This window comes from Vicugna pacos, chromosome 14 (assembly GCF_048564905.1).
Source record: "Vicugna pacos chromosome 14, VicPac4, whole genome shotgun sequence".
NCBI classification, from domain to species: Eukaryota; Metazoa; Chordata; class Mammalia; order Artiodactyla; family Camelidae; genus Vicugna; species Vicugna pacos.
This window is the reverse complement of record NC_133000.1, coordinates 24,450,336-24,474,621: the sequence shown is the minus strand read 5'-3', so window position 1 is coordinate 24,474,621 and position 24,286 is coordinate 24,450,336. Positions and strand designations below refer to the sequence as shown.

The 24,286-nt window shown below is 32.4% G+C and overlaps 1 non-coding gene across 1 annotated transcript; it reads left to right on the top strand.

The window, feature by feature from the left end:
* Window positions 1–21,913: 21,913 nt before the first annotated feature.
* On the top strand, window positions 21,914–22,077 carry LOC116283407 (U1 spliceosomal RNA). Its single transcript, XR_004193006.1, has one exon. It is a non-coding gene; the product is annotated as a U1 spliceosomal RNA (small nuclear RNA).
* Window positions 22,078–24,286: the final 2,209 nt, after the last annotated feature.

Genomic DNA, 24,286 nt, shown 5'->3' with positions numbered 1-24,286 from the left:
AATACATAAATAACTCATACAACTCAACATCAAAAATAGCAGCCAGATTAAAAAATAAGCAGAGAAAAAAAATAAGCAGAGGATCTGAAAAGACTTTTTTTTTCTGAAGAAGATGTAAAGATGGCCAAAGGCACAAGAAAAGATGCTCAACATCACTAATCATCAGGGAAAAGCAAATGAAAGTATTGTGAGAAAAGGGAACCCTTGTGCATTTTTGGTGGAAATGGAAATTGGTGTGACACTATGGAAAACAGTATGGAGACTCCTCAAAAAATTAAAAATAAAATTACCATATGATCCAGCAATTCCATTCTTAGGTAGTTATCCAAAGAAAATAGGATAGATATATGCATCTCTATGTTCATAATGGCATTATTTACAATAGCCAAGATATGGAAGCAAAGCAAGTGTCCATCAATAAATAAGTGGATAAAGAAGATGTGGTACATAATGCAATGAATATTACTCAGCCACAAAAAAGAATGAAATCCTGCCATCTGCAACAACATAGATGGATCTAGAGTGTATTATGTTAAGTGAAATATGTCAGACAGAGAAAGACAAATACAGTATGATTTATTCCTATGTGGAATCTAAACCAACAACAACAAATGAACAAACAAAACAAAACAGAAGCAGAATTATAGATACAGAGAACGAACAGGTGTTTGCCCAAGGGGATGAATTTGGAGGGAGGAACAAAATAAGTGAGGGAAATTAAGAGGTAAAAGCTTCCAGCTGTAAAATAAATGTCACAAGTATGAAATGTACAGTAAAGAATATAGTCAGTAACTATGCAATATCTTTTTATGGTGACATTTTATATCTAGATTCATCATAGTGATCATTTAGTAATGCATAGAAATAGCAAATCAGTATGTTGTATAATAGGAACATAATAGTGCTATAGGTCAATTGTACTACAAAAGCAAACAAACAAACTCATAGGAAAATGATCAGATTTGTGGTTACCAGAGGTGAGGCAGAAGTAGGTAGCAGTGCAAATTGAATGAAGGTGGTCAAAAGGTACAAAATTTCAGTTATAAGATAAATAAGTACTAGGGATGTAATGTACAACATGATAAATATAACACTGCTCTATGTTATATATGAGAATTGTTAACAGTTTTCATCACAATCTTTTAATTTCTCTAATTTTGTATCTATATGACATGATGGAAGTTCACTAAACTTTTGATAATCATTTCATGATGTATATAAGCTAAATGATTGTGTTGCACTGCTTTAATCTGTACAGAGCTGTAAGTCTAAAATGGGTATAAAATTCAACTTTCCTAAGATGGAAATGTTCTAGAGATCTACTGTGCATCTTATGCTTATAGTTAACAGTATTGTTTACTATACACTTAAAATATATTGAGGGTAGATCTCAAGATTGCTTTTTTTTTCCTTCTAGAAAAAGAAAAAAAATTACACGAGGAAAAAAATTGAGGAAAGAGAATATACAGATGTGCAAATAGGCACAAGAAAAGGTGTCCAACATGTTTAGCCATTAAAAATATTCAAATTAAAACCAAAATAAGATTTCACTGTACATTTATAAGAATAGGTAGAATAAAAATAGTTACACTGTATGCTGGTGATGATGTGAAGAAATAATCACTCATATATTGCAGATGGAAATGTAAAAAAATACAACCAATATAGAAAAGTTTGGCAAGCAACTACTATATGACCCAATGATTGCCCTCCAAAAACAAGTACAAAGATGTTTATGGCAACTTTATTTTCAGTAACCAAAACATTGAAACAACCTATGTTTTCTTCAGTAAGCAAATGGTTATATAAGTACATTATGTGGTATATGCATAACTTAGAATACTACTCTGCAATAGAAGGAACAAACTATTAAAACATGCAACAACTAGCCCGAATTACTAGAGAACTATGCTGAGAAAAATAAATCCCAAAAGGTTATATAGTGTTTGATTCCACTTATATACAGTTTTTGAAATTACAAAATTATAGAAACAGATTAATGTTCTGTAGAGAGCTAAATCTATCCTATAGGGAACACAGTAGTGGGTCTGAGAGGTTAATGAAGAGTAAAGATGGGAAAGAAGTGGGTGTGGTTACAAAAGGGCAACATGAGGAATCCTTGTGGTCATGGGAGTGTTCTGTATTCTGACTCTATCAATGTCAGTATCTTGATTTTGATATAGTATCATAGTTTTGCAGGATGTTAGCATTGTGGGAAACTATGTACATGGTCATTAGACTCCTCTGTATTATTGCATAAAACTACATGTGAATTTGAAGTTATTCCAAAACAAAAAGTTTTTTAAAAATTTACTGTAGTTTGGTATATAAAATCATGCACTAAAGATGAAGTTATATAATTACAAACATCCCTTTTGTTTATATTAATAAATGAAAACATATATGTACTTACATACATAAGGATATTTAAGATAGTAATTGTCAGTAAATATACTAATGCAAAATAATGAAAGTGGGTAAAAAATTTGACATAAAATTGAAATTGCATTTTTTTTTAAATTTTTCATGTAGTTACAAAACTGAAATATTTGTAGTAAAATAAGAAATATCTAGTCAATAATGTTATATCAATATAGTTTAAATATAATGTTTATATCAGCCATCTCCTTTGAAAATAGCAATAATTTTTTCTTGGAATTAAGATTACATGATTAGAACTGTGGGTAATTCTGAAGAAAAAACTTATATTAAAGTAAATACAAGAACTGAGAAACAGAAATGAAGGCAAATGGTGATATTCTAAGCACAGTTGAAACTCAGTGAAACTGAACATTTATAACATTGTTTAATTTAGTATCAGCATTTTAAAATGCATTTATTGTCACTTGGAGATTCTTTTTCTAATAATAGATTAACAGCATTGTGCTGGTCCACTGAGGGACATACTATTAGAAGGAGTTCAAACCAGATTCATCTGAGTCATAAAAATATAATGATAATAATATAATGGTAATGATGATAAAGTGACTTGTGTTAGGTCACTATAGTAAGTCAGGAGTAAATGTAGTTAGAAAACTAAGGTGATCAGCCTAGCCACTATATCATGCTGCCTTACCAATTTTAAACACTCAATAATAATATCTATTCATTAAACATGTAACAGCAAAAATTAAAAAGCCATACATCCTGGCTGCTCAAAGGGAATAAATGGTTTCCACTTCTGGTCATTTTCATGTTTCACCTATGGTATTAGCTAAGGTATTAATCTACTTTATTATTTCTGGAAATTGTTGGCGTTAATTGACTATCTATTGCCAGCTGTATCTTTTGCTATGCTTAGACGAATAGAGAAATTCAATTCAATGTCTCTATCAAATAAGACCATTGCATTAGTTTGCTAGGGATGCTGTAATAAAGTACTGCAAACTGGATGGCTTAAACATCAGAAATTTATTTCCTCACATTTCTGAAGGCTGGAAGTCCAAGATCAATGTGTTATGAGGCCTCTCTTAACTTACAGATGGTCATCTTCTCCCTTGATCTGTGTCTGTGTCCAAAGATCCTCATCTTACAAGAACACCCATCATATTGGATTAGGAACCATCCTAAAATCCTCATTTTAGTTTCATTATCCATATAAAGATCCTATCTCCAAATATGGTCATATTCTGAGGTACTATGGGTAAGGATTTCAACATACACATTTTGGAAGTTACATAGTTTAGTCTGTGACAGAAACAGTGCTATAAATTTTGTTTCACTGAAGGCATGAGAGTCACAAGAAGAAACTGAACTTAGTAATTTATAACTTGCTAAAAATACTATCAAATATTAGATTTAAATGGTCTCCTTTGAAAAGGCAAGATGTTTGGAAAATAACTTTGCTAGTCATTAACATATCTTGTACAAGAGCAAGATATTAGAAAGATTACTGTGTGTGTGATAGAAATCAAGGCTGAATCATATGACATTGTTAATAAAGACTAGGTAAAAGTTAACATTTTGGGCAATTCATTCTTTCCTTTAAAATATAATACACTCCAATGTTCATAGCAGCACTATGTATAATAGCAAAGACATGGAAGTAACTTAAATGTCTATCAACAGATGAATGGATAAAGAAGATGTGGTGTGTGTGTGTGTGTGTGTGTGTGTGTATACATATATATATATATATGTATATATATATATATATATATATATACATATATATATATATGCAATGGAATACTATGCAGCCATAAAAGAGAATGAAACAAAGCCATTTGCAGCAACATGGATGGACCTAGAGATTATCATACTAAGTGAAGTAAGTCAGACAGAGAAAGACAATATCATATGCTACCATTTATAGGTGGAATCTAAAAAATAAAGACTCAGAGGAACTTATTTACAAAACAGAAATAGACTCAGACATTAAAAACAAACTTATGGTTACCAAAGGGCAAAGGGGCGGGGGAGATATAAATTAGGAGTTTGGGATTAACAGATACACGCTACTACATATAAAATAGATAAACAACAAGGTCCTACTGTATGGTACAGGGAACTATATTCAATATCTTGTAATAACTTACAATGCAAAAGAATCTGAAAAAGAATATGTATATATATATAACTAAATCACTTTGCTGTACACCTTAAACTAAGACAACATTGCAGATCAACCATACTTCAATAAAAAGTTCTCTGTTTGAAAAGATATATATAATTGAGTTTTACATAGCTGTATTCAAAAAACTACTAATGAAATTATGTGTCCATGAATGTTTTCTGATGTATCACAGCTTGAGAGATAGAATAATCTTGGAAGCATTTGACTCATATGCTTTCATTGTCTAACATTATTTTTAGAATTATCAGCATTAGTGTGGTATCTATGAAACCGAACATCAGTTATTACTAATATCCAGTATCAAAATGTTTTGAAATGGCAATTTATTAGCTCTTCATCATCATGTCCTAGTATCTCATGGGAAGGACATGGAACTCTTTTAGGTGGTAGAACCATCAAGTTTTCTTCTGAAAACTAAGGATTCTTAGGGTCACATAGATAACATTAATTAATTGAGAGAGATTGGATATGAAGGCAATATGGCTAAGATATCAGGCTGACTTTGCTGATCTGGCCAGTGAGGTAGATGCCACCTTTTGCTTTAACATAGGAACTTGTCTTACAGCATATTTGTTAGAAGATTAAAATAACTGAAAATTAAAATAGAATGATAGTAACGGTTTCTTGATTTGAGGCACACACATGCATGCCTGCAAGCACATAGGAGAGAGAGAAGGGGAAAAAAAGGAAATTAATAATCTTACAAAAAGCAAAACTAGCAGTCAATGTCCAGTATCATTAATTTCAAAACTCAGTTTCAGTGTTAAACACATGGCATTATAGAATTTAGTGTACTTTACATACAAAGTATTTTAAAGGTTAGAAAATCAATCAGCTGTGTTTGACTTGTCATCCCTGCTGGCTTAGCCAATGGAATATAACAAATACTGTTCTGTATTTTAGTTGTGTCTGAACCTGATTGATTCTTTATGAACCCATTATAAAGGTCAGTATATTATAAGTCAAAGGCTGCCGTGGGATTAAAAAAGATGGTTAGAATACACACGTACAACCTGTGGAGATATAAATTTAATCAACACTATAGTTAACAAAATGTGGTAGAGAAAGTTCCCAAGAAACTTGTAAAATGTTTACGTGGCACAGAATTCTATAATTTGGAAAGAACTTTCCTCTATCAACTGATTTGCAGCCTGAGGGCTGAAACAGTTATTTACAGGTTTCAATATTTGGAACATAAAAATAGTGTATTAAAAAGAAGGAAAAGAGGAAGTTCTGATATAATATACCAATCAGTATTATAACCAGCTTCTGGTATTATAATACTATACTAAAAACTATAAAGGAACAAAAGAACACTTATATATCCAGTATAAAAAGACAGGAACTACTCACTGTTTACTATCACTATTTATAAAGGTATAAAATACAGACTAAATGCATCATATGATAGAACTTTTTTCTAGGATGTAAAAGAAACATATGAATGCAATGTGCACAAACTAATCTATAGAATTTCACCTTAAATTGTACTGTGGTTTCTGGTTCTCTTCTTTGGGGTAAATGTTCTAAAGGAAAAAAAATTCTCTAGGACTAACCTACATTTATAAACATTACTAAAGGATGATTTTTATGGGGAAATGATTAAAAATTGCTTTAAAATGATCCTAGACTAGCCTCTTGGCAACAAACCTTTCATTGAAAGCCCATTTCATCCCACAATTAATTTGAATTTAATTGGTTCTTTAAAACTTTGAATGTGCCTTTATACACATTATTCCAGTTGATTTATTCTATTTCCTAAGGAGAAAGACTATTTAAGTCTTACTATAGGTCTGTAACTTCTTAAACACAATATTGAAATACCAAAATTTCTTAAATTTGATTTTTTCCAGAACTTTCTAGGCAATAAACATAACCTGAATTTACAGGTGAACACTTACAGAGTGACCTGAATATTCACCCATTTCATGAAAAGACAGAAGTAGGTTTGCTGCTAAAGACCATGCTGGGGCTATTTTACACACCTAACATACAAAACAAAACAAAAATAAAATTGAATTCTGAAATGTATGTAGCCCAAGGCTGTAGGATAAAAGACTATTTACCTGTTTTCCACAGAAATATGAGGACAGTAAGACTGGTAAAGTTTGCGTCGCTCAAAACCATATAATTCACCTCAATTTTGTAAAGTACTCATTATCATCCGCATTGGTCCATTGTGAAGAAATCAAGACCAAGAGTTTAAGTAATTTGTCATGTCCCATAGTAACTTCTTTCGGTAATCTTCCTTCAGCCCTTGTAATAATGTTCCCTATGCTTTTTCCACATTTGTTTTCTGTCACAGTGAATTCCGTGCTTGGAAAGACCTTTTCCTTCATGTTACACACAACTTTTTCCTTGATATCTTTCTACCTTTGCTTCAGATTTAAAATTTCAAGGCACATGAAAATTTAAGGCATATGTTCTGTGATTCCCTGAAAATCTCAAGTCTTTCTCACTATGCTTCCAGAGCATCAAAAATTCTCCCTTGTTTAATGACCACAATTGTAGTTTCATGTGTGTATGCATACACACATGAGGTTATTTGATGTACACCTGCTTCACTCTTTAATCTATAAGTCTCAGAAGGATAGATGCTTGGCTTTTCCTGACCCATTGCTTTAGACTGAATGTTTTCATGCTCCTACATCAATTCATATGTTAAAGCTGCAATTCCCCAGATGATGGTCTTCAGAGGTGAGACATTTGGGAGGTAATTGGATTTGGAGAAGAGGATGGGGGTGGAGCCCCCCATAATGGAGTTAGTGTCCTTTTAAGTAGAAAGAGATGTTAGATTTCTCCATCATGTGAGAATACAGCAAGAAGATGGTTATCTGTAAAACCGGAAGAAGGCCTCACTCAGAACCCAACCATGCTGGCATCTAGCCTCCAAAACTGTGAGAAATGAATGTTTGTTGGTTAAGGCACCCAGAGTATGGTATTCTTGTTAGAGTAGACTGAACTGATGGACACACATATATCGTCAGTTCTCCACACAATACTTAGCATAAAGTAGGAACTCAAATACTCTGTAGAGTGAAGAAATGGTGGACACTAAGACATCCATTCTACTACAAAGGAAAATACTGCCATGCAAATATATGGCTCTAACTTCTCTTTTATGTTAAAAAAAGAGGAGAGTGTGAATAGGAAGATGAACTTCCAGCATGGTTTAACTTTCTTTCTACATAATATTTTTTTTCTTTTTTAATACTTTTTAATCCATTCAATCTTTCACTGAGGTTACAGAGATATGTTATTATTTTACCATTTCCCAGGTGGTTGGAGAACTTTGTGATTATTTGGTGGGGGTAGTCCTGCTACTAATTATGAGTATCTTAGGAAATAGTTTCAAAATAAATCATAAACAAATACAGTTAAGTATCTTGGGGGAGGGGAGCAGGAAAGCATAATCAATAAGTCCAGTTGATACAATTAGCATCTTAGTGTATATAATCATAGGGTGACATGTTCCAATAAGATGCAAAGGGAGAAGACTAATTAGCTTATCTTTTCAATGGACAGAGCAGAAAAATAGCTTGCAAAAGACACAAACACAAAAAAGCAGTTTAATATTTCAGAAGGTAGAACACATGACTGGTTCTACTTTTTCTTCAGTGGTTCATGCAAACACACAATACATATATATGTGTATTTGTGTGTAGAAAATTAAAGTGTATCAGTAATTTTATTTATCAAAATGCTTATTTGTGGCAATATTCATTCATATCTTGAATTTCATGATTTTGGACAGATGTAGAAATGTACTCGTTTCATAGAAAGAGATCACCAAAATCATCCACTCTCATAAACTGTATTTTTATCAGTGGAATATGGAATAGTTTAGATTTTCTGAGCCAATAGTAGTTAGGTAATTATTATATATAGGTTTGTCTGTTTTTTAACTAGCAGTTTTGAGTCACAGAATTAAAATGTGACAAAATTTATCAAAATGATACAGATTTAACCTCAGTTAACTGATCTTTAATATGACCTATAGCAAATGGGAGAAAGTATAAAGTAATCAACAAAATTATCTGATTACTGAGTTATTTTAAAATACAGATGTAAACTTCTTATTTTTTCCATTTCTACAATGAAGACTCCAAGTTTTTAGTTCAACCAACTCAATTTAGCATGATATAGAATTATTCATAGATATAAATACATCAACATATATATTTGTGAGCATATAAAAATTTGAGTCACAGAATAATCATAGCCTTAATTTCTGTGAAACTGTCCTGTAAGAGACAGAACCTAAACACACACAATACTAACAATAGTATTTAAAGTATTTTTTAAGAATAATTAAATGCACAGGCACTAATGCTGACCAAGACTCCATGATTTTAACTTTCTAGATCAGTTTCTACTTAATAAGCTCTTGTTATGTAGCATATCTATAGGAGACAAACATGAATTTCAAAGAAACAAGGGGATACGGAGTAGGAGTACAAAGCATGTGTTTGGAGTCAATTATACATAGGTTACATTCTGGCCTCTGCCACTTACTAGCGATGTCACCTTAGGCAGTTCAGTTACTTACAAAATGGTGAGAATAATAATACCTACTTTAGATAATCAAGGGCATTAAATAAGATATTCCATGTAAAACACACAATGCATTCATAAGGGAAAATAATATTAGCTCACAGGTGCTATACTTTTTAAAATATAATGTGCAATTAATTAAATAATTGATTTTAATTCAGTTGAGTAGGCATTATTTTACTTTGTGCTAAAATGCTTTAGCTGGAGTCTTTTTTTTTTTTCTTTGTGGCCACATAGTGACTGCAGCCTGGTGTGATCACAGTTTACTCATATGGCTGAACATGGCCTTTTGAAGTGAGCTTTTGATAAATTGCTTAAAGAGTAAAAATTATTAGCAAATACACCTAGGTACCTCACACTTTTCCAAATATATATTTATGGTCAAATTCATGCAGCTTGGTAAGTGACTTTTAGTGCACTTCACACAGGCTATTCTAACGGGAACAGACAATGACGTGGACAAATAAAATTTCTTTATGGAGTAATTTTGGAGCGTTTCAGAAGTTTCTATAGAGCCCTTCATCTCCTATCTGTTGCCTGAAATTATTTTGATCAGTGAAAAAGAATCCTATAAGTAGACACAATGCCACAATACTACAGATTTATTTCCCTAGTATAAAAAAAAATGGATTGCTACATTTTGATCTGATGCCTTATTACTCCAACACATGTCTCACCTGAATCAATTGCAGCAGTCTTTTGGAAGTTTGTAGGAAATGCAAAATTTCAGGCTGTGCCTCATACTGCCTCATGCTATTGATTCAGAATCTGCATTATAACAAGCTTTTGAGCTGATTTGTATGCACAGTAAAGTTTGAGAAGCAGAGATCTTAAAGGTAAATGACAAATTGCAGGATCTCTACATAAAACTTAGGTTTATGAGAAGAATAAATAAAGGGCTAGAAATATTTTGGAGTTTTGAAGAAGAAAAAGGAGGGGTATCACAAGCACAAACCATATGAAAAATAAGCCAAAAATAATGCTGGATTGATATGATTTATAATATGTCCATGCCTCTTTTTCTCCCTCTGAGGAAATATAAATACCATCTTCTCAGATAATCAGACCACAGATCCAGGACTTGCTGTTAATCACTCTCTTTTCTTCACATCCTAAATCTAATCCATCATGTACTGCTAACTCTATCCCTAATTTTTACACTTGTCTTTATCCCCATCACACACTCAGTCCACCTTGGTGAAGACAGATCTGACATGAAGACTGATAGTTTTATTCCATTTTGTTCCTAGTCAAAAAGTACCAGTTACCAAGAAGATTCTGCTGCACAAACTTTCACTTTCAATGTTTCACTACAAATGAGATAGGAAGGTACATGCAGAGCAAAATCTAGTTAATGAAACTTTATTGGGGAATACCTGATAGAAGAAAAAGTTTAAAAAAGCATGACTTTTATGCCATCCCATTAACGTGGGAGCAGGGGAGAATTCCTTAAAGGTATTTAGTTTAATATACTCAATTTTTGGTATAATAATTGAACTGAGTTTTAGAAAATGAGAAGATTTTCTGATAGATATTTACTAAATTAATACATACAGTTACCAGGGAGGGAGGGTTGGTTGTGGGGCTCAGAATATCCTATGCACAGAGAACTGAATGCTTATATTATGAAAAAAGCTCTCTCTGAAGGCCATGCAGATTAAAAGTTTGAATTTAATCCTGAATGCAATTGGAAGTCATCACAAGTTTCTTTATCATAAAGGTTTTCACCTCATATAAGCACCTTTTTTTAAACAAATCTTATCTTAGTAATCATTTTGCAATGTGTATCAAGTCATCATATTGTACTCCCTAAACTTACACATTGTTGGGTCTCAACAAAGCTGGAAAAAAAAGAGTAATGTATTGAACAAGTAAATAATTGATTAATACATGGTTTCACACTATCAAATTTTCTTTTCTCACATAGTGCTGAATAATTTATTTGGTACAACTGGAAGGAAAAGGAAGCATTAAGGTACTGTTTAGTAGTATATGTGAAATTTGATGAGGGCCAAAGCTAAATGCTAACAAATGGGCATATAGGGAAGAGGAGTTCAAGTAAAATCAAGGAAGTAAGAATTGACAGAGTTTGTCATTTGTGTATGTCATCAGGAATCATTCTCAAATTTAGGGCTTCTGGGCCTAGTGAATGATGACACATTCCACTGAGAAAAAGAATACAAGATCAAAATACAAGTGAAGGCATCCTTAAGCAATAATGAAAGAAAAAGAATTACTGTCCATGACTAATGTCATGAACACCACTTTCAAAACTAAAATGAAAAGTTCTTGTAAACGGTAATGCAGTATGTATGTGCATTTAGTCTGAATGAGATATTATAATGAATGTACACTAGGTAACATGGAAAATTCTAGAGACATGTGAAATGCCAGGTGTTAAATGAAACACTTTGTATGTATCATCTCTCTGAAAACTTTAAGCAATCCTGTGAGGTAGGTTCTACCATAATTTCCATTGCATAGATGAGGAAATTAAATTCCAAAATGATTAAATAAATTTCCCATCTGTACAGCTGGTTATTGAACAAAACAGTACTAAAATCAGAGCTGCCTGAGGTTTGTATTTTGTCTGTTAATAGTAAGGATTCCTTTTGGAAATGATGGTGCAATTGAATGTGTTCATTGTAGAGGTTTGTGAAGGGGTTGATTAAGGACAAGATAGAAAGACAAGAGAGAATTAACAAGATATTATTGTGAAACATTATCTCTCCAGGCCAGAAGGGGCTGCTGGCCAGGGATGCCTAGAACTGAGAAGCAGCTTTAGCACTCACTATAATGGTTAAGAGAAGGTTTCCTTGAAATATCTGTGGCCCTCAGCAGAGGAACACAGAATATGTGGCCTGTAATTAGACAAGGAAAAAGCCAGGCAAATATCATAAATGTTTCAAAAATGAGAATTTGTTCCAATTGACACAGTAGAAGAGATTTGTACAGAAAAATATTTGTTTGATGATTTGCAAGAAACATTTCATGTTTTTCCTTTTGTGTTTATAATTTCTTGTTATTCATGATAATAACTAGTGAGCAGAGCAGTATAGGGATACACAAACAAACATATAAATATATTTCAAGTGTTCTAGCTGCAGTCACCCCTCAGAATCCATGGGGAATTGGTTCCAGGATCCCCCATGGACACCAAAATCCATGCTTGCTCAAGTTCTTTGTATAAAATGGCATAGTATTTACATCTGACCTATGCAAATCCTCCCATATACTTTGTCATCTCTAGATTGCTTATAATACTAATAAATCATAAATGATGTGTGAATAGTTCCTAGCGTAAGGGCAAATGCAAGTTTTGTTTTTGAACACTTTTTGAAATTAAAAACAAAAGTTTTCAATTGGCAGTTGGATGAGTCCATGGGTGTAGAGCCCACAGATACAGAGGGCTGACTGTTCTTCATTCATCATGTGTGATAATGTTCATGCTATCTAAACCTGGTGTTATAACTTTCTCTCCCTTGTCATGTAGCTATTTCTCTAACTTTACAATAATTCCCAGTCTCCAACTCTTTCATGTTATCATTCACAAGCCAACTTTGGCCTCTTTCGAGAAAAATGGCCATAAATTATTGTACAATTTATACATTTGTTAACCATTTAACATGTAAAAGACTAGACTACCATTGTCATTAAGTTTTTATCTTATTTTCTTAATGTATCACTGATCATCTTTTGAGTGTTAAACCTCCAAATCTATTTTTTTCATTTTCCCTGTGGTTTTAATTGCATAATTTTACATAGAATGTCAGAAATTAGGAAGACACATATCACATTTAAGAAGAATTGACTATGATTATCTTCTCTAAATGCAAGTGGAACACAAATGCAACTGATACAACCCCAAAATTTCAGCTGTCTGGGGTACAAACACTTAAATCAACAGTAGATCTGAAAAAGCAAACAGAAAATACTTGCCACAAACCTCTATGCAATACTGTTTTTCTTGTGAGAAATAAGAAACATGTTTTTGAAGATCTGTAATTGAGAATATTAATTTTTACAAGAGAATATAAACATATAAAAATCTATGTTAAATATAAATATTGACATATCCAGAAGATATCATTGTGACAAGTCCAGAAGAATAGAATAAGGGATATGAAAAATATTCAAATGAATGATAAAAAGACTCCCAAAGTAACATATAAACTAGAGTATAAAAATCAAAAGTCTTCATTGAATTTCAGGGAAAGTATTTTTTTTAAATAATTATATAAATATGTAGGGGAAGCAAAATAAAATTAATATAAAAAAGAATAAATTAAATGTATTACTTAGAAGAAGGTCATGATTCAGGTTCTGCCTCATATTTTTAAGTGTTAGAAGACAATGTCAATTTTTTTAGAAAAGGTAGTACAGCCAATAAATTCTATACCAACTTACTCCATTGTGAATGGGTGATGGTAACAGAATGGTACTCTCAGATATGAAACAGTCATATTCTTCATGAGTAACATAATCTTCTCTAAAATAATATTCAGAACAACATTGGGTATGAGTGATAAATTAACCAAAAGAAAATATCCAAAGGTATCAGGCATTTCTAAAATGTATAATCAAGTGTAATGAGGACAGTTTCTCCAACGCACTGCCATCTCCTACCATCATTTATGCACCACTAAACTGACACAACATTTATCAACAGATGTGAAAATAAAATATAAAAACTAGCAATATAGATGGAGAGAAGATAAATATATCATAGAAATCCTACCAAAGAAAGGAATTTATGACAGTTTTAATTTGACCAGATTGGAAAAAAAATACATACAAGGACCTGCTATAAGTATGTGGGAGGTCAAAATAAGACAAAACAAAACCAAAAATCTTTCTGAGAAAATGTTGAAGATTTATAGATAGTAAGTCAATCAAATCCCCTGTAGATATTCACTCTGGTGGTTTTAAATAAATATACACAGATTATTTGGTACTTCTCCTTCAAAACAACTACTACACATGTGAGTGAGCTAGAATTTAGATGATTCTAACCCTTAGTCTTTGGGCTGACTCAGCTGATGCCAAATGGAGCAGAGACAATATGTCATCACAGAGCTTTGTTCAAATTGCATATTCATTTAAAATAATGTATTTTTGTTGTCTAAGGCACTATTTATGTGGCTTGTTAAGAAGTATTAGATAAATGGAGCATTCCTATAATTTTAAAGAGATAACAAAGGGGTAAATGATGTTTATTTAAAAGATTTGTAGCAGTCATTTTTTCAAGGATAAATTATATACATGCAAAATAAATCAACTCTTCAAGGAGACCCCAGAATAAGAACAGACATACCTAATAATTGTGGAGGCACTGAATTATCTCAGAAACAGCTAAGCATTTCCTTATTTTAACAATGAATTGCTCCAGGAGGGAAGCCCAAACCAGCTACATCATATAGTGATGTAATGAGACCAATGTAAATGAGACCAAATTAAAGAGAAAATGTTGATGGAAATCTGCCACTATCAAAGCTAATGCAATAGTCAGAAAGAAACCCGTTTATAGAGTTTTGGGTGACTATAGAATCAAAGAATGCTAGGAAACAAGAATTTGAAGGTTTTCAAATATTTTCTGATTACTTTTGTAGCTGACTGGCTCTTCATATTAGGAAAAACTACATGTTAACATCTATTGGAGAAACCTAATATGCATTACATTTAGAAGCATAATTACATGGCCTAATTAACTATAAATACTTCACTAATACATCAGATTATTTCCTTATATCATATTGTGTATAAGCTTGTATAAACAGTGAGTTTTCTATTTCATTTGAAGACAACTATATAAATATAAGCAATATAATTTAACATGATTTTGGAAATTCTGGCAAGGACCATAAAACAATTAAAAGATATAAGAAGTGTAATTGTTAGAAGACAATTTTTTTTCTTAGATGATTCTGTGAAATGATCAATAATATTAAAACTCACAGAGAGTTCAATATAGATGCCAAATATAAAGCTATTTTACACAATTCAGTAGTTCTCTTTTATATCTGTAATTATCAAACAGAAATTTTTTTAACAAAGCATTCTATTAAAATTAAAAAAGCATTTTTTTAAAAAAGCATTCAAACAATAACAATTTAAATTATAGTTCACTGCTTTTACTTCTATCATCAAATTTATTTGAGAATCCAAGCATAATTTTATGCTGTGTATAATTACTGATTTATATATATTTATTTATATTGAATAACTACTATTAACAGTTATTAATTAGTTTAATTTAAGCTATTTAATATTAAACTATTTAATTTAAACTATTTAATACTACCTATTGTATTTATTCTAATTATATTAATTTTATTTAGTTATTTATTAACTATTGTTTTATTTATTATTTGTCACCTATTGTATTTATTCTAATTAAATATTATATTAACTTAAAATAAATATATTTTAAATGCACACTAACTTTTTCTTAGAAAAGAAAGACACCTAAAAAGTCAAATGATGCAATGTTTAGGAAAATATGTGCAAAAATGGATTAAAATTATTGAGGATATTAAAAGTTTGCCTATAAAAATGCAGTATGCCAACCACTGAAAATTATTGAGTCTTGAGTTTCTAATATTGATGAGTTAACTAGTGAATCTTCTTCAAATTGTGAGGGAGGAAAAATAAAGAAAGTATAAAGTTAGAAATTTCAGACACAGGTGAACACGAGTGTAAGTGAAATAAATTTTAATAATCCTTCTCCATGAACATTATTTACCAACAAAATAGAAATGATATCAATAGTGCATGGAATCAATGAAAGAGAAGATGGAGATTTTAGAGATTCTATTTCACATGGCCAAAAATTTTCAAAAAGTGATTTTTAAAAGCATTCTTTTAAATTCATCAAGATTCATCAAGATTGATTCATTTATTTGAAAGAATCTTTGCTTTTACTTTGTTTTCAGGTATCCTTTTTAGCAATAATACAACAATATCAAATATTTTCAATTCAAAATAAGTTTTCAAAGAGTGGAAGGAATTAAACAGAAATTGTGACCACAAAAATTTCAATTTTCATTATGATGATTTTCTAAAAAGGAGGAGTAATTCTTAAAAATATTCAAACATATTTTAATAGATGATGCCTTCCAAAGGTTGGTAACATGAGAGACATAAAAATAGTAGAATATCTAAGTGACTTTAGATGTTGCTATATTTCATACAAAAAGTAATTTACATCTTAGAAGATCAGAACAATTTAAGTCCAAATGCTGGAATGTTTCTAAATTTAGTGAAACTTATGGGCCATTATCACATTGAAATAGATAGTTATAAAAAGGAATCTGTGTCTTATTTATCTAATAAAGTGAAAAAAGGATTTATAATCCTAGTAGAATATCACGTTAGATATAAATTACTATAAAGTATACTAAAATAATCAAAATATTTTTCTTTGCTATAAAATGTAAAACAAAAATAAGTTTGCATGATTGAAGTATTACAGTTTATTCAGCTGTGTGATTATGCTTTTAAATTGAAATAAATGGCATTGTTTTATAGTAAAATGAAAGTTACACCAAATCACATTTAAGTGTTGCTCTGAACGTCATTAAGTTATAGCTAAGGATGCAAATTTACATGCATTCCCATAGTGTATTGGTGACACTCAGATAGTAGATAACCTAGTCATCTGACATAAATCCAAACTCCAGTGGCCTAAAGTAACTAGGTTTGTTTTTTGCTCAGCTTGCGTGTCCAATGCTGGCCAGAAGGGAATTTAGATTCATATGCTCAGGACTCAGACATAAGGAAGCAGGAAAGTCTCTGAATGACACAAAAGAAAGGAAGATGGAAAATCATATAATCTGTTTAATGTTTCCAACTGAAAGCAGCATATACTCCTATTTTATTGACTAGGACAAATGACATGGTCATTCCTTATTCTAAAGGGGCAGTGAAGGGAGACTTTCCCTTATTTTCAGAAAAGAGGGAAGAACTTTATATTATTGCCCCAGCCCCAAGTGTGTATGTGTGTGTGTGTGTGTATACACATATATACACTTTCATTTATTTCAGTATATTTACATCTTTATACATCTATATTCATTTACTTTATCTTCTCTGTAGGATAATTTAAGAACATTTCCAAAATATATTTTCACATATTATTTCACTGACTAAAAAATAACTGAAAAATATATGTCTGGCATTATCTTCATACAATTGTAAATGGCAGCATTAGTATCATAATCCAAGTTTTCAGGTTTTAAATCCTCTATTCTTTCTTGCATAGCAAGAGTTTAGAATATAACTTTTGCAAAGTCAGAAATGTTATTTCATATATCTGCTCATAACACTGAACCAAATCATTGATAATTTCAAATGTATCCAGGAATAAAGACTATAAGCAAGAACTTTTTTCTCCTTGATCCCACTCAGTATTGGATAGTAAGCCATAAATTGTTTTAAAGTCTGCGTTTGCATCATCAAACTATCCCTACACGGTTAACAACCTCAAAAGCTAACTGCTTAATACAGCAATGACCAGTTTTTTTCTTCTTAATTGTATGGGTTGGCTGTATGTTTCCTGAACTGTTTTCTCATGTTTGAAGTCGGGAGGTTGCATTTATCTGGATGATCAGTTGTCCAAGGCCGTCTCACTCTTGTCTGGTACATAGTGCTGGTTGTTAACTGGGTTGCTTCACTTCTCCTTTCATGTTGCTTTCTTCCTCTAGCCAGGAGCAGTATCACCCTCTTCATATTAGAGTTTCAAAGCAGCCTTCTAAGCAGTTGAAGATAGAAGAATAAAAACCTCTCGTGGCCAAGTACTATAACTCGCCCATCACATCCATCAAATTATTTTGGTCAAAGCACAAGAGCAGCTCAGATTCAAGTGATAGGAAGAGTCCCACTCTGAATGAGAAGAGGTCCAGAAAAAAATTTAGCCATGTTTAAGCTGCTGAAGAATTTTTATTCTGATTTTACAGATGTGAAATCAGTTATCCAGAGTAACATTCATGGCAATATATTTTTAAAACTATTGACAGGTAAAGCTTCTTCAATAACAAGACATACAAATGATAGGACATGAGACTAGAAAAATATTAGAGTTGAATGCTTGTGTGTGAGTGGTGTGTATATGTTCTTGTGTGTATGGGTGACTGTGGGGGGAGAGAGGGGTTCCTTGGTGTTTCAGGGCGTCTCTTCATTTCCCTTTTTTTTAAATCAATGTACATCAGGAAAATACCTTTTGAAATTGAGTTTTCATCCATGATTACAGGTTTTTGGGAGGTTGCTTGTTTGCAGTTAGATTATTTAACAGAGCTGCACAGCAGCTGTTTGAGTATTCTATTGTCTTTTGTGAAATATACCATTTTCAGCCCAAATGAGGCCTATAGCAGTAAAAGTGGCTCCCATCAGTAAATGATAGGATGCAATTTATGAAAGCTAGGTGATCTGAAACACGTTAGGGATCCTTTCACAAAACATCCCACTTTAATTTTTAGAACAATGGCCACAGGTGGAGGAATTAACAAAAAGGTACAGATAAAATGATGAATGAAAATTAGCCGACAATAGTCACAAATTGCTTACACTCAAGTGTCCTAGCAAATGATTTAGATTGACAGATGTCTTGGAGAGTTGCTAAAATGGAACCATATGTCTGATAATTTCAGGGTGATGACAGTTGAGAGATGTGAACGTTGTATTGGCTGAGTTATAGAACTTGTGAATACCAGAATCTCTGTCAGAAACTTGAGCGACACAGACACGTACTCCTCCATCCCAGCCAGAGGCAGAGCACAGCGCTCAGCTCAGCGGCTCATGTGACAACTCATGACACCCACAACCTTTTCCATGTCTTTTTGTTTTTTTACTGGACAGAATCACCCACTCCCCATCTGATCATGAGGAATGAAACAGTTCTTTTATTATCACTTGGGTTTGACATGTCTAAAATCAGAATTTATAAAAGTGCAATTGGAAAATGGAGGAAACTATTTTATATTTGTTTTCCCAAAGCTCTAAATGCTTCTTATTGTCAAATAGCTTTAATGCAGAAGTGTTCATAAATACAATTTGAAATGAATTTTTGTAAAGCCCGTGAAACATTACAAATATGGGAAAACAAACTAAAAATACCAGATTCCATATCAGCTTACTATGCAGTAAAAGAAACAAACTTGAAAAGGTAAATCTAAAACTACCTTCATCTCCAGTAAAGGTAATCTTTACTTAATTATAGATAAATCTTTAAATGTAAGATACTTATGGAAAACAAACTAGAAAAATATAAGTAGAAATCTTCCCTATGACAGCGGGCACCTGTTAAGACACAGTTCATCTCCTCCTGACAGTTAAATACAGAAGCTACTATAGTATTAAATTTTGGAGCAAGAAGAATGTTAATAATATTACCTTCAATAAGTACCATAAGATGAAGATCACATCTGAAGTTGGATGAGATTTCTTTAGACATACTTAAGATATCTCTATGGCCTTTAAAAGGAAGTCAGTTGGAAATGTGACCCTAGAACTCAGGCTAAGATGCAGAATGAAAGACACAGTTTGGGAGAGAGACAGAATTCTAGAGGAAAGGCAGAACTTCCATACCCATCCACTAGCAAAGAGGAGCCCATGCTCCTGGATGTTAACGGAGTGCAAATGGGGAAAGTGAACATCTACCTCCATCTAGCAGTAACTAGACGGACTGCTGCTGGACTATCAGTGGAAGCCAGCTAAAACAGAAGGTTTCATGATATTCAGAGTCACATCACATCATAGTCAAAACATGCACACTTCAACTGAAAATCATTCCTTACACAAAGAACTAGAAAAACACAATTCACATGAAACAAAGACATCCATAGATGACAGTATCAAGATGAACGAGATGTGAGACTCATCTCTCTAGAGTTTTAAGCAGCTATCATAAAAACATCTTCAACATGCAATCACGAAAATCCTTGAAGCAAGTGGGAATTTAGAAAGTCTCAGAAAATAAATAAGGTATAAATAAGAACCAGATGTAAATATTAGAACAGAAAAGTTAAATGAAACACAAAACTTGATAATTGGATTTAGCAACAAAATTGAGAGGACAGGGGAAAAATGAGTGAACTTGAAGACAGCAATAAAAATTTCACAATCTGAACAACAGAGAAAAAAATTTATAGTTTAAAAAAAGTAATAAATCATTGGAGACCTGTGAGGCTACAACCAAACATGTAATATTTGTGTAATTTGAGTCCTGGAAGGTGAAGATGATTTGGGTGAAGCTAAAATATTAGTGAAAGAAATAATCAATAAAATCTCCCAAATTGTAAAATATATAGAATTATATAGATTCAAGAAGCTAACTGAACACCAAGGACAATAACCACATTATTGTCATATTTCTGAAAACTAAAAATAATAAAACATCTTGAAATCAGCAAGAAAGGAATCACACCTCACCTATAAGGAAAAACAATTTGAATGACAGTGAATTTCTCATCAGAAACCATGGTGGCCAAAGAAAGTGACATATTTTTCAAGGATTGAAAGAAAAGAGCTGTCGACCAGAACTTTATATCACAAAAATACTTTTCAGCAATGTGCCGGAGTTGGGGGTGAAGGTCAAGAAATTCTCAGATGAAGGGAAACAAAGAGAATTTGGCAGGAGCAGGCGTATCTAAAAGAATGGCTAAAAGAATTTCCCTAAACACAAGGTATGCAGTACAGAAAGGAATTTTGGAACATCAGGGAAGAAGACAAAACAAGGGAAAAAGTAAAAATATGGATAAATACATTTTCCTTATCCTCCTGATACATAGACAGCCTAGATAAATCTCCAAAGAATTATGCTGCTTGAATAAAAGCCAGTTCCAAAAGATTCCATGTAGCATGGCTCCATTTAGATAACATTTCTGAAAAGGTAAAATTATAAAAATGATGAACAAATTAATGGCTTTTGGAACTGAAGGATGGGGGAGATGGATGTGTCTGTAGAAGGGCAGTTTAAGGCATTCTTGGGATAACAGGCATGGTCTGTATCTTGATGTATCATTTAATACCTTGGTTTTGATACTGAACTATATTTTTGCAAGATGTTACCATTGGAGAAAGTAGGTAAAGTGTAAAGGGTTTTCATTATCATTTCTTACAACTGCATGTAAAAGTACAATTATTCTGAAAATAAAAAGATTAATGGTAAATCCACATTAAATGGTAATACAGATAATATGAGAGAAAACTCTTACCAGCAAATTTTTAAAAACTTGTCTATATAGGGCCCCCCTATATGATTTTGGGAAGATATTTTCTCAATTATTCAAAAATGGCCTTCAGTCTAAACATATCACAGTCATATTGGCGCTGCCCCACGTATCCATGGAGATTTTCAAGATCTTAGTGGCTACGGGGTAGTGTAGAGTTCCAGACTGCTGGCCTGTAAACCTTACCTGCGACATCATGCAGTAAAGCAAAGCAAGGCACGGGAAGAAGCAGAGCGTAGCAGGGTGGTTTCCAGTGTCTTTATGACTGGACAACCTCACTGGTGACTGGACAACTTTGCCAAAGTTAGACTGCTATTTACTTATTTAATAATATATTAATATTTTATAGTAATATTTGTATTAATGTTAATAATTTTCTCATTTCACAATTCATAAAGGTTTTAAAAAGATTTTCATCATTACCATTTATAGAAGTAATTCATTGCAATGGTGCACTATGTAGGTGGGTCATGTGACTTACTTTTTCTAAACTTGAGTTTAATCACCTGAGATAGAGACCATACAGAATATCTCAGAGAATTACATTGAAGTTACAAAAATACTTACCTGGCAGGGGAGACAACATGGTCACTAAGGTGGTTTTCCCAGGGCAAGGCTTATCCATTGCACTCTGGATGTGCTGACCCCTGTAATTTCCCCAAATGTGGGAAACTCAGCTGCATAATTTGTGGTAGTGGGGGACTGCATTCGTGCTTTCCCCTAATAAAAAATAAAAGAAATTACAAATAGAGAAATATACAAATATAGAAATAAATATATATATAAAACATTACAGAAATGTCAAAATTATAGAAATGAAGAACAGATTAGTGGTTGCCAGTGGTTTGGGATAGGGGTATAGGCAGGTCTATAAAAGGGCAGTAAGAAGTTTTATTTTATACATATATTTGTACATACATATAAATTAGTTACATATGTGTACACATACAGACACACACACATACACACACAAACACACACACATTAAAGTACTTGACCTCAATTCTAGCATGCATTAAATGGTTGATATGTAGTAGTCATTATGTTCAGGAACTGTTGTTATTCTCAATGATAACTTTGAAATGAAGAATGATAATATTAACAGAAGAATACTCAGAGAATAACAAGTAGTTGTAACATAGCCATGCCTTGGAGAATAAGCCTCATTTTCCCAAGCAGAGAAAAGAGTGAAAGATAATTCTAATCCAGATCAATTTGCTGTCATCTCGTGCAGCTCTATAAACATTAGCAATATCCAGGAAACAGAACAAAGGGATCAGTGATCAGACAGAGCCGCACAGAGCATCGCCACAGCGGAGTTCCAGCATGACACCAACGCACAACTCTGCATCACCAGTATTGAATTTGCTTCATATTGAAAAAGTCATTCATGACATCCTCAATCACATTGATCCAAGAAAGATAGTAAACAGGCTTTTAACTAAAATAACTTATTATCCTAAATTGTCAGCTTTGGAAATCACTAAAAACAGAGAGAAACAGAAAGGAAATGAGATGTGTTAGAGATATGAGCAAATAATACAGTGTGATTCATTTTAAAATAAAGAGGCTATTATACCCAGTGACAGAGTATCTATGACGGATATATTTAATATAAGGGGGAATCTTCAAAACAAAACTGAAAAATATACTGAAATACCAGAGTGCTACAAATCAGATTTAAAGTTATAGTTTAGTAATGAAAGGTTAAAAGGTCAGCACAATATCAGTGTAAAAATCCAAGATCATGTATTGAGAGATACAGGCACTTGTTTTCCCTGATGCAATTATCCCTAACCAGGAAATGTCCATGTTCTACGTAACCGTGTTATTGTGTTCCAAATCCTGAATTAAAGAAAGTAAAAATGTTTTTATTATAATCTAGTATTTATGCATATTATGTATTATCTATTTCATATTACATCATTTATATATTCTATATTATTTCTATGTAATGTCTATAATGTAATATTGATTGCAATCCATTGTTCCTTCCCTGTGTCTTAGGCATTATTTGAGACTTTAAAATTTTTTAGTCTTCTCGTCTCAACCTTCCAATTTCTGCACTTCCATCCCCATTTCTAATCAAGAAGGATGCCTGTAAGAGGGGCTAATTATCTCACCCCAAGGTCAGGTGCCTGTTTTTCATTGATTGAAAGAGAAGCAATTTTCTTTCTTCCTTCAAATCCTCACTTTGGGAAATACTGTAGCATTTATACACTATTTATGGATTTAGAGTAAATTCTCTCCTTCCCCCTCTTTTTCTTTTTTTGTCCTTCTTCCTCTCTTTCTTCTAATTACTTACAGCTAAATTCCATTAAGTTACATGCATTTCTGTGATGATTCCACTTCTGATTTTTTTATTGAAGTATAGTCAGTTACACTGTGTCAATTTCTGATGTACAGCATAATATTTCAGTCATATATATACATACATATATTCATTTCCATATTCTTCTTCATTACAGGTTACTACAAGATATTGAATATAGTTCCCAGTGGTATATGACAAAATACATAAATTCTCTAGAGAAGGAATTTAGAAATTTGAAATTCAATTCACTTAATTTTCTTAGACATTTCTACCACCCTTTTAGATCCCACCTTTCAAAGACACATTATGCAATTATTCAGAAAGAATCTTCCTTCCCTTTCCTTTTGTCAGCTGAGATAAATGCATAACCTAAAATTGAGAGTTATGTTTTATTTGGTGGACAATTCTGAGGACTCACGCCAGGATGACAGCTTCTCAGATCGCTCTGAGGGGCTGCTCTGAAGAGGTAGGGGAGGAACTAGGATATATAGGAGCTTTACAACAAAGTCCAGGCAGTCAGAACTTTAAAAGATTATTTGTTAACTGAAGAAAACCACGTATCTCAAGTTAGAGAATTTAGGGCTTTTCTATGTGTGGGAGGAAGCAAACATTTGGGCT